This window comes from Cupressus sempervirens, chromosome 8 (assembly GCF_028749045.1).
Source record: "Cupressus sempervirens isolate cs-2001-9-10 chromosome 8, ASM2874904v1, whole genome shotgun sequence".
Lineage (NCBI taxonomy): Eukaryota > Viridiplantae > Streptophyta > Pinopsida > Cupressales > Cupressaceae > Cupressus > Cupressus sempervirens.
Genome location: NC_143125.1, coordinates 315,008,628 through 315,021,439, shown reverse-complemented (window position 1 = coordinate 315,021,439; position 12,812 = coordinate 315,008,628).

Below are 12,812 nucleotides of genomic sequence, written 5' to 3'. Positions count from 1 at the left end.
GTGGGTATGTTGTCTATTATCTTGCATGTGGATTTAAATTTTGTATTTATTTTAGATCTATTATGGGTTATGTGGAAACAATTATATTCTTTGTTGCAAGTTTCCTTACACAAAATAGAAATACCGATGCTCTATTTTGTAACAAAGGATGCCAAATTTTAAAGAAAATAAATCCAAAGTTTTATGAAGTGATCTCTAATTAAATGCAATATTTCTTTCTTCATAAACTCCACACAAAATTTGAATATAATTTATAATTTTATTTATTTTTCCTACTACCGTAGACTACAAATCAAATTCCTAAATTAATTGAAAGAAACAAGACAATCTTAGAAACTCCTAAGTGTGTTGTACATGGTTTATTTGACATAAAAAAATGTTTTATATGCATGTGAAATCATGCATTTATTCTTGAAATCTTAACTACTTATTCTGCTACAAAACTACAAGCTAGAACATAAAACTTCTCCTTAATATATGCATGAAAAAAGACTAAAATTGCTGCTAATTATGTGATTGGAAATTTGCATGGTTTTTTTGATTTAGCATCATAATCTCAATAAAAATTACCACCAATAAAAAATAAAAAACTTGTTCAAGAAAAAAATTAGCAAATAAGGGCAATAATCTTTGATCCTCAATTAGATCATTAAAAGAGAATTGTTGGTATGCTTCTTTTGTAAAAAAAAAAAAAAACTTGATTTTGGGTAGCATCATTGCTAAAAAGGTAGTCATCTACTCCAAGGACATTCAACGTCTCTTCTCTTTTCTTATTGTAAGAGCTTATAATAGTCAAATAATGCCCAAGTTCCTTGAAAATCTTCACATTGATTTTCCAAGTGCCCCCCAAGCCCAATATTCCATATTTCTTCCCTATCTTTGCATATCTAAAAATGTTAATTAGACACTACACTATAACCCCAACATAGAGCAAGGGTATTGCTTGTTCTAGGGGATTCTTTTTAAGGAATGTGAACTACAAATATCTATAGAATTGAATGTTATGAAAAAATTTATAATTATAAGAAAAATTTGTTAGACTAAATAATTAATTTACTAATTATTTATTCTATTACTTAAGCTTACTCAGGTAAATGCATTCATTTATTAAGTGTAGTCTAGGAGTTTGTTATAAATTGTTGACAATACGGGAGTTTGTTCTCTCCTAAGTCATACTTTTCCTCTCACATTGTTTAAGGACTTTCCACCTTATGTGGATGTATGCTTAGTTGTCACACTTATCTCCTAGCATCTTCTAGCTTGTTCTAAGAGATTACTGGAGCTCTTTATATTCACGCTCCCTCATTGTATCACAACAACATCACTTTTCATCATATTGCAAATACATATTTTCTTGTGTTTGAATATTCTCTCTCTCTCTCTCTCATGTCCATTTAGGGTTTTTTTCCCTTGCTCCACACTCTTCCTTCTTTGGCTTTCCTTTGATAGGTTATTCACATGTAGGTGATCTTAGGTGTCTTTGGAGTTGAATTTCATCAAATCCAACATGGTATCAGAGCCTCCCTGCTGCTACTTGGTTGAAAATTTTTTGAAGCCATGATTTGGAGTCACAAACCTTAGTTTGTTTGTGCATTTTTCTTCAAATCAAGGGAACAACAAATTTTTAGAGCACTTTCAGCCCAAATGGACATTGCCATTGGATCCGGAAGGCCATTTGCAATTAGGATTCATATAAAACTTGTTGATTTTGGAGACAGAGCTCTAGGAGGCAAAAAAAATTTCCTTGCAGGCCCTTCTGTATAGTCGTATGGATGATTTTTGAGCAAAAAAAATTTTAAAAATAAAAATCAAGCGCAGTGCCTAGGCGCCACTACGAGGCTGCTTGCGCTCCACATAGGCCTCGCTAACACTAGTAGTGCAGCCGCAAGGTAGCCGCCACGGGGTAGCCACTGCATGGCTACCATTGCTCAGCCAGTCCTCCACCCTCCATCGGTGGTGCCTCCATTTTTGGCCACTTTGCCAGCATGATTAGCACCTTTGCACCTGGTTCTGCTGCACAGAGCTTCACCCCTCTCCATCACTACCTATGTCACTGCTCAACAGGTCAGCAATACAGTTGTCAATAGCACAGAGCCCGCGTGGATATTTTGTGCCTAGTCAGCATGCTGTGGGGGTGACACATGGCATGGGTGCCACGTGGACCCTACCACATCACCTATAACATCAACTGCTACCACGTAGACCTGCCAGGTAGCGTGCCACATGGCATCCTTTTTTGCTACATCGGCCATGTGGCCATTAATTTTTTTTCCATGAAATGCTGACATCAACATGATGTCAGCATTGCATCATCAGACCTTCTTGCACTCTCCTTCTAGATCCTTTTTGACCTACTCTCAATTATTTGGCCATAACTTGAGCATACAGAGGTATTTTTTTGATCTAAAAGAAGCGTCAAAAAGATGGTTCTAAGATGGAGACATTGATGTAGGTATTTTTAAGTTTTGATGCATTTTTGTTACCCTTTTTTAGTTGTAGTCTAAAGTTCTTTTTTTTGACTCCGACAAGTATATCTTTTGTGACCCATGTCAGTTTTTTGAAAACTTTATATTTTTGGAAAGCTGGTTCTGTCACTTTTTCAAAAATGTGGTCCTTTTCCTCAGTTTTTGGCCCATGCTCTTTCTATCATATTTTTAGTATTTTTTCTATATGGTGGATACCTTGAGTGTTTTAGGCCCAAGGATCATTTTCTTGGCATGGTTTCTCTTGTTTTAGGATGTACTTTGTTTTTTTGCAACTTGTTTTTAGTTCTGATCATTGTAGCTATCATTTTAAAGCACTTTTATGTATCACACTGAGATAAAGTGTCACTCATGCATTTTGGGGGTCATGAACGTTGTTTTTGAGTCAGTTGTACATGCACTATTTTTATAAAGCACCATGGGGGGGATAGTTGTTTGCTATTTTAGGCATTCTCCCTTTTTTAAGTGAGTTTCCCTTTCATGACATTAACCCCATGCAGTGTTAGTGTGACTGTGTCTTTATAGGTGTTTGTACCTCTTTCCCTCTCTCGTCATTCTTGGTTTGTCTGTAGGAGACTTTGACCCACCTTCTTAGTTGCATGTCATACCACCCTATCTACATTAAGGGGGGGTTATGTTGTTGTTCTAATACATACTTGGTTTGATGGTTTGATAGTGTGAGCTATGTATTCAGTGGTTGATCCAGTATACAAGGTGATTGTAGTGGCTGGCTACCTATGCATTTCGGTGAGATGGATCATCTACCATATAGAAACACTCAGTTCGTGCCTTCTTCTTCCATGGAGGTTCTTCAAATCAGTAGTTTTCTTCTTGATGGTAGATTTTTTGACTTCTTCATGATTTAGTGATGCTCTTCATGGTCACTCCTTGTTACTATTTTAAGGGACATTCCCCTAGTTGGAGGCTTCTTTAGTTCTTCACTAGTTTTTTACCTCTTTTTGGGGGAGGGTTTTTCCCACGTGGTTTTCTCTCTTTCCCCATTTTTAGAGGTTGCATCTCTTTACATTGTACATGGGTACCTAACATGGCCTCGTTACTAGGACCCATTCTACATTTTTGCATTTCTTAGTTTTGTGAGCTTAAGGCATTTCCCTAAGTTGAACTTAAGGGGGGGTGTTAGAGTAAATAGTTAATTTACTAATTATTTATTCTATTACTTAAGCTTACTTAGGTAAATGCATTCATTTATTAAGTGTATTCTAGGAGTTTGTTATAAGTTGTTGACAATACGAGAGTTTGTTCTCTCCTAAGTCATACTTATCCTCTCACATTGTTCAAGGACTTTCCACCTTATGTGGATGTATGCTTAGTTGTCACACTTATCTCCTAGCATCTTCTAGCTTGTTCTAGGAGATTCCTAGAGCTCTTTATATTCGGGCTCTCTCATTGTATCACAACAACATCACTTCTTGCATATTGTAAATACATCTTTTCTTGTGTTTGCATATTCTCTCTCTCTCATGTCCATATAGGGTTTTTTTCCTTGCTCCATGCTCTTCCTTCCTTGGCTTCCCTTTGACAGGTTATTTGCATGCAGGTGATCTTGGGCATCTTCGGAGTTGGATTTCATCAACTCCAACAAAGATCTCTTTACATTTCAATTGAGAACTTCACTGTACCTTTCCCAACAAAAATCTCCCAAGCATTAGAGACTAATTATAGGAGCCAAAATTTATAATGAGATCAATCATAAATGTACATACAACACTACCTCCAACTATTTTCTAACTACACACAATTCAAATACTAAATGCTCATACAAATAATCTCTGAAAAATGAAAACACCCTTAAAACTAAATAGGTCATGTGCAATGACTTGTCTTAGTTTTAGGTGTCTTTTCTACTACTGGTGAATATGGACTTGAGAAAAGGGATTATGCCTATCTAATTATTAGAATTAGGTAAAATAAATCCAACATATTTGCTTCTTCCCAATCAAACTCAACCTCTATTGGAATAGTTGTTGACTTTTGAACTTAAGAATGATCTTTTCTTTTATGTTCTCCATCTTGATCATTAGACTAAACTAGCCCAAACACATTTCAATATCATTAGACTATTTGCACAATAAATAGATGTGACTATACTTTATGGAACACCAACAAACATAACCCTAAAATCTCATTTTTCCAATAATGATGAATGGAAAACTAATCTTTACAATCAAAATACAAAATAATTGATCACCTATCTCACAATAATCTCATTCACAAATATAAAAACATAAAAAAAAATTATTAAAGGGATCGATTTGAGTTGTACTTTAAAACTAAAGCCATGTAAGACAAGAAGTGAGGTAAGGTGGTTGTTTAGTCCTCCTCTATTGGAACTCTTTTGGTAACACTCTCTTCTATACAAGAATGACATGTGAAATATGGTCTATATGACTGCACAATAATGGTGATGGAAAATACAATGAATGTCTATGATTCCACTTTAGACCACTACTAAGGAACTACTATATCTATTTTGGGTCTAAAGGTTAATGAGCAATGGACATTCACAATCCTAAATGGAGAAATCATGCATATTTTAGAAATGCCACCGAACACACCTCTAGAAGAATGTATATGCAAGAGACTGTTAGAAATTTGTTTAGTGCTCCCCTCAACATTCGTAAGAAGGGCTTAACCACCTAATGTGTACTGTAAGTTGATTGGTTGTACTGGGCATTAAAATATTAGTCTTTTGGTGCAATGATAACCCCACATTAATAAGTGACATCAGAGCTTGGTCACAGGTTTGAATTCTCAGACCCTCGGGTAACACTAAGGGGGAGATTGTTAGAAATTTGTCCAGTTCTCCCCTTGAGACTCATGACAAGGTCTTAAACACGTCCTACATAGTGTAAGTTGAGTGGTTGTATCGAGAATTGAAATATAAATCTTTTGGTGCAATGACAACCCCACTCTAATGGAGACTGCATGGTAAAAATAATAGCTAGACAACATAGAGGATATTATGGTAGCAGCACTGGATAAAATCTAGGAAAGTGTTGTGGTAGGTACTTTGACATTGGAAACACTTGCAAGTTTTTTTGAGAATATTCCAAATATTTTGAGGACTACAAGTTGTGCGATTTTCATGTATTACATTTGCATTTTCTTATAAGAGTATTTCAAATATTGACACAATCTCCTTGCAATGATACCAAGTATCCATTTCTTATAAGAGTGTTTTAGGGTTGGGAGCCACTTCAACATCCTTTGCATGGTTTAGAGATAATTTCATTGTGGTAGAGGCTTCTACAAGGGAATAGGCCTCATGATTATGGCATTTTCACATAAGAAGAACTTGTTTCTTCAACTACTTACACTCAACTCTTCACTAAATTTATTCTTCTAGTAGTGAGAATAGCTACTACAAATTCATGGGATACATTTTTTGAAGACATGAAATAAGTTACTACTAGCTTCAATACTTCATAACATTCTAGATCATATAGTGATGCCCAAATTAATAGAAACAATAGATACTTGGGATCATCACAATGAGATTGTGTCAATACATGCATGGTTACATCCTTGGTTTCCATTGTTGGGCCAGCATATGGAGCCTTTATATCCAACATTCTAGAATATGTATGCAACAATGGAAAAGCAAGGGCAAGGGCACAAATATCACAAGGTCATGGTATGACAATGCAATCACAGAGCTAGGGCATGACCATAGATAGACTAGAGATTATTACAATATAGTCAAGCTCACTCAATGCCATGGACAATAAAAAAATATTTTATTTAAGTTTAATATCTCATATAGGGAGGAAGATATTCAAAGTTAGTGTGAAACAATAGAAATACTAAATAATGAAAAGAATGTATTATAAGAAAAATACCATGACAACAAAATATAGCGAAAGGGAAACAAAATGTAGAGCAAGGGCATGACTAGGGCAATCATAGATCTCCACACTCCACACTCTTTTGTAACTTCTCTATACCATCATTCAAAGCTCTCCACAATCTTTCACGCATAGCTCTCCACACTTGATCAAAACAAACGACGAATGATTTATGTCGTGTTTTCTTTTTTCTTTTTATACTCACATAGACGTTGCAATTATGATGCCATGATGACATTGGGGATGATTGTAAAAAAAACATGAAAACCACAAAAAATTACATTGTTGTCACAAATTACTATCACAATTCAACCCTAAATGTTCTAGTCTTTGTAATACCCTAGTCATTGGATCATTGTGAATGTGAAAATCCGGTCTTCTCTATAAGATGGTGTTTTCCATCCAAGTGATTCCAATGTCATAGAACCTATTGCAATGCTTCCATGGATTCTATCCAGTTCTCCCATAATATCCTCTATGTTGTCTAGTTGTTGTTTCTGCCATGCAATCTCTTTCTAAAGCTTCTCCTTCTCCTTCTATAATATTTCCATTGACTCTCTCGTGCCTTAAATTATGATCAAACTTTTAAATATATGCCTCTACCATATCTAAAATCAACTTCACATTGTGTTGTAACTTGGGCATAGGTGTTTGATCCTCAATAGCTTTCATTTCAAAATTTCAACATTCAAGTTTTCAAGTTTCCTCTTCATTATATGTTTAATTTATCAATGACTTCTTCTAGTTTGATTATGGTGCATCTCAAATAACTACTCCAATGATGTAATCACCCATCTATCTCTAGATTGTGCAAGCACTTGTTGTTTTATAGAATCTTGATAGATACTAACAATTCCAAAGCCATAAACCTGAAGACCATCATGTATGCATCCCACTTTAGGGAAAAAATCAATTTCATGTTCTTGTGCATATGTTTCAATCACTTCCTTTAAAATCAACTGCGGTGTGCCCATGGAATTATTTATGTGAATTCCACTTCCCATGAAAGCTAAGGCTTGCTATTGAGCATATAATGTTGCTTCTTGTTGCTATTGAAGTGCCTCGAATTGGCACTACTCTATCACCCTAAGATAGGTTGTATTCTCTCTAGCCCTAGGTTGTTCCACAGTCATACCCTCTACAACTTGATTCATTATTTCAATGGCTATAATTTAGCTAAATTTTTATCCTCTCATTCTTGTAGAATTACCATCTACTTGTTGATTAGCTAGATTGATTACAAATTCTTGTAGAATTATCATCAGATTAGGTAGAATAAGATAAACACTCGACTCTTCCTAGCTAGCAGGATAAAATATAGTTTTCCAAGTTGATAAAATTGCATATGCATATGCATTCCTTGTATGTCAGGCATGAAGCACATTCCTCAACTTATAATGAATGGTTGGATATAAAGGCTTCATAGTAGACATGGTACAGACCTGTTAGGTTGTATGAATAATGACTACAATGATAACATATCAAAATATATTAAATATTCTCTAGAAACAATTTTTTTAATAATTCAACTAGCCATCACAAGTGTGATAGAATATTCCAATGGCTAGCCATCACTTGAACAACAAGGGCATTGTAATTATGACAGCTAGTCCTAACACCTCAACATTGCTTCCACAATGAAGCTGTCACAAGGGAGTTGCAATCATGATGGAGACCTAGATTCTTAAGATGTCATTAACATGAACTCTTGTCCTTCCTTCTTCCAATTTATGATAGTTTTATCCATCGTAATTTTGATGGATGACCTTGCTATCACAATTTTTGACAACAAAAGTCTGACACTTATCTAATGGGAGCCAATTTGTACTTCTTTTTCTTAGGTGAAGAGTGGCCATTGCAAGTGCAATGGCCTGCTATCACAATTTGGGTCCAAATTTAGTAGTGGAATAACCATCGCATTTCATCAAAGGATAATCATTCATTTATCTAACCAAATTGGCCAATCATTCACTAATTTATCCTATGGGATTAGATAATCCATAATTTATTCCGATGTCACGTCAATCATTTTCATCCCACATTACTAATTATTCTTACTAACCAACATTCCCAATTAATTAATTGATCCATCTTTGCAAACTATGGGAATTCTCAATTTCCTAAGTCTTATTTTCCACTTCTAATATCTATTTTACTTATTTCTATTTGTGTGGAATTTTTAATTTTTAATTCAAATATTTCGTCAAGTCCTCACACATGGACCTAATGTGTCATAGATCCTCCCTCTACACTTGGCTAAAATGTTTCATATTTGACATATATTATTCCTTACACATGACTATTATAAGTCACATTCATCATAGATTCTTGTCTAAAAGTGACTTTGATGTGTCATATACATGTCATAGATTCTCTTCCATATTTAGCCATGTTGACTTCTATGTGTCATAGAATCCTACATTTGGAATATTGAGTCATATTTTTCATTGATATTCTAAGGAATATCATGCCAAGTTGCACATTCAAATTGGAAAATGTCCATCTCCTCATTCATGTCTCACCTCTTGCATTTTGGTTGAGCCATCTTGCACTCATTTCTATTCTTCAACCCCTTTCTTTAATATCACACCTAAACTACACTTCTACTACTCTCAATACCATTCATCATGTCATTGTTTCATTTTCTTTCAATTGTGGGCACTATAGGCAATTAGAGCTACATAAAAATGGAGAAGAAAGAAGTACATGGGAATTACAACTAAAGAGGGGGTTTTCTTATTTTAATTCCTTCAATTTCACTGGTTTTCATTGTAGATTAGAAGGGTTTAGTATATGTTGGATGAGTCTTGTGGTTGCTCATAATATGCTAGGTTCTAACCCATTTTCTAGTCCTACAGATGGCATGATGTGATTCACTTATTCTATCATTGAAATCACCGTGATCACCTTTGAATCCCCCGTGTTCACTGAAATCACTTGGTAAATGAAAATGAATGTCAAAATTGATATATACCTTCAATTTTTCAAGTTAAGACTTGCAATAAATGTGAAGAAGGTGCATTATGACTGTCTTGATCTTTATATGTTATGTTTGTACTTCTTTCCTTTCAATACTCAGTCATTGCTAGCTTGGTCAACATATCAATTGGGTTCAACTATGAATGCTCAGCTCATATGACACTACTCAAACACTATAGACCATAACACTAATACTCGACATTTATTTTGTTTGATTCTTCCTCAGATTCATCCTTGTATATCTTTATTCATGTATATGTGGACTTTCAATCATATTTATTGTTAGCAATTGATAGTAATTTGTCATTCAAGAGTACAGTTCCTTACATAATTGTTTTACTCAATTGAATGTAATGTGATCACCCGATCTATATATATACATATATGTATATGTATATATATGTTGTTGTATGTATATACACACACACACACACACACATATATGTATGTATGTATGTATGTATGTATGTATATGTATATGTATATGTATATGTATATGCACATATGTGTATATGTACATATATATCTATAAGATATAGATATATATGTACATATGTGTTGAAAGAATTGATTAATTTTTTATTGTCTTTGATATTACACAAAATTTCATATCATTATCAGTTAGCATATGCCAAGTTCACTCGAGCAGTGAAGATAGTTTTCTGAGTCTATCAAGCATTCCAGAGTTTGCCTAGTTTAGAAGGCAATGTCTACTGAGTTCACTCAAACACTAAAGGAAAGTTTGCAGATGATGAGTGTTAACCAAGCTCACTCGGTTAATGAAGGAAATGTTGGATGGAACTAATTATAACTAAGCTCACTTGATTACTAAAGGATCTCTGCAAGTATGTAGTGTTAACTGAGTTCACTTGGCTAATGCAGAAAAATCATTTCTGAGTTAGTGTCTATAGAGCAGGGTCAACAAATGAAGGACTTTCTTTTTTTAGCATATTGAGTTCAATTGATTTGGTTATTGGTTCTAGTTAATAGAGAAGATGAATATTAATTATTCTAAGTTTTTTTCTAGCTGACTTGACAATATGAAAGATATAAGTATAAGATCAAGTTGAGGAATAGAAAAAATAAGGGAAAAAGTGTGGAAGATTTGATGATACCAAGAGGAAGCGAATCAGAAGGATAAACATAATATCCTTGTGGAGTTGAAGAGATATATTTGATTAGAAAGGATCAAGTATACAAGCCCAAATAGAGATTTGTGATCATCAATTCAGTTGCATCAGAAATCAACTCATCTCATTGTTACTCTCTGAACATTGTAGCAGTGATCCAAATCTCTTAAAAGAGTTGGCTTAACAGGTATTTGGAAATCCTCTAACAAGGTGGGGGTTCTATTGAATTTTCTAACGACCTCTAACAAGGCCACTCCTAACAAGATGATTAAATCCTCTAATAGGGTTACATGTAACAGTGTGTTTTGTAACCTTTAGCAGGGTTGGCTTCTAATAGGGTTCACTTCAAAAGACTTAAAACAATAACTAGTTGCAATTGGTGGTTTTTTCCAAATTGGGTTTCCATGTTAAATTTTGGTGTCAAATGTGTTCATTCTATTTCTTTTATATATTTTCAACTAAATTATAGTAATGATAATCATTGATAACATATTAAGATTTGCATGTTAAGTAATTACTAAGAAAATATAGTGTTTAGCAAGTTATAAGATTTCTTTGTTTGCCGAGCATCAACAGAATCAAGTTTTGACAAAATTATCTTGTACTGACATCTAAGGGACCTGAGATTTATTTTTGTACTAACTAATTTACCCCTCTGCTCTTAGTTACTCCTCTTATATTTCCAACAATTGGTATTAGAGAATTTGGTGCTTGCAGAAAAGGTTTCAAGGACCTAAGCTAAATATTAGGATGTCTTACAGAAGAGAGATTGCCAAGTTGAATAGAGATAATTTTTCAACATGGCAAAGACTTATGAGGTTACATTTGGCTACTATCAGTTATTTAGGTTTTAAATATCTTGATTCTAAATACAAGACTCCCACTAGAACATTATTAGTTCAAGATATTTTTTAAAAGAAGAATCATAGCATCATGATAATTGATATTGCATCTGCTCTTAGTTATGCTGAATTTGATGAAGTAAAAGACTATAAAATAGGTCATGAAATGTAGACCAAACTGAAAGACATTTATTGAGGAGATGATTATGTAAGAAAAGCTAAAGTAGAAAGTCTCAGAGGTCATTTTGAACAGATGAAAATGAGAGAAGATGAAAACATTGCAAAATATGTGGAAAGAATCAAAGCAAGTGTGAGCACAATCAAAGCATCTAGAGGAGATATTGATGACAAAAAAATTGTAACCAAGGTACTCATAACTATTCTTCCTATTTATGCAATTAGAGTATCTTCTATTCAAGAGATGAGATGTGATCCAAATAACAAAACATCCTTGGATTCTCTAGTTGGAAGATTGACAACTTTTGAGGTAGATAATTATGATAACTATGTTCCTAGTTCCAAAGATATTGAGTCTTCATTTGAAGCTACACTCTCACTCAAGAAAAAGAGTAAGAAATCAAAGGAAAGTCAATCAAAAAGTGAAGAAGAAGAAACAAAAGAAAGTTCAGACAGTGATCTTGAAGTTTTTGAAGCCCTACTTGCAAGAAAATATTCCAAAGGAAGAGGAAAGTACAAAGGTAAAGTTCCTCTGATATGTTTTTCTTGTTAAGAAGTTGGTCACATTGTTGTAAGGTGTCCAATTAAAGAAAAAAAGGATGAAAAGAAAAGCAATAAGCACAAAGAAAAGAAGTATTCCAAGAACTACAAGGACAAATGTAAGAAATCTTGTTTAATGGCTAAATATTCTAATAATAGTGAAGATGAAATGGTATATATTGTTGTAAAAGATTAATCTGATGTTGAAGAAGATAAGATGACACTTATCTCTCATGTTAGAAAAAATGATACATGGATTATTGATAGTGGTCATTCAAATCATATGACTAGAGATAAAACAAAATTTGAACAAATGGAATATTATGATAGTGGTAGTGTGAGATTTGGAAACAATGAACCTTGTAACATAAAAGGAAAGGGATGTATCTCTTTGATTAAAGAACATGTATGTGACAATGCTTGTTGGGTTGAAGGATTAAAAAATAATATAATGAGTGTGGCATAGTTGAATAACATTGGATTCAAGGTAGAATTCATGGATGGAAAGGCCAAACTGCTGGATGGAAAAGGAAACCTAGTTGGATCCGGTAAGCAAACAAAAGGTAATCTATTTAATATTGATCTTAGTGAAAGTTCATGTTTTATTGCTCAAATAGAAGAAAGCTAGTTATGGTAAAAAAGACTATATCATGTAAACTTTGATAATCTAGTTAAGATAAGAAAACATAGAAGAGTAAGAGGTATTCCTAGTTTGAAGAAACCTGATACGGGTCTATGCAAAAATTGCCAAATTGTTAAGATGGGAAAAACTAGTTTCAAAAGTAAGAACTATCA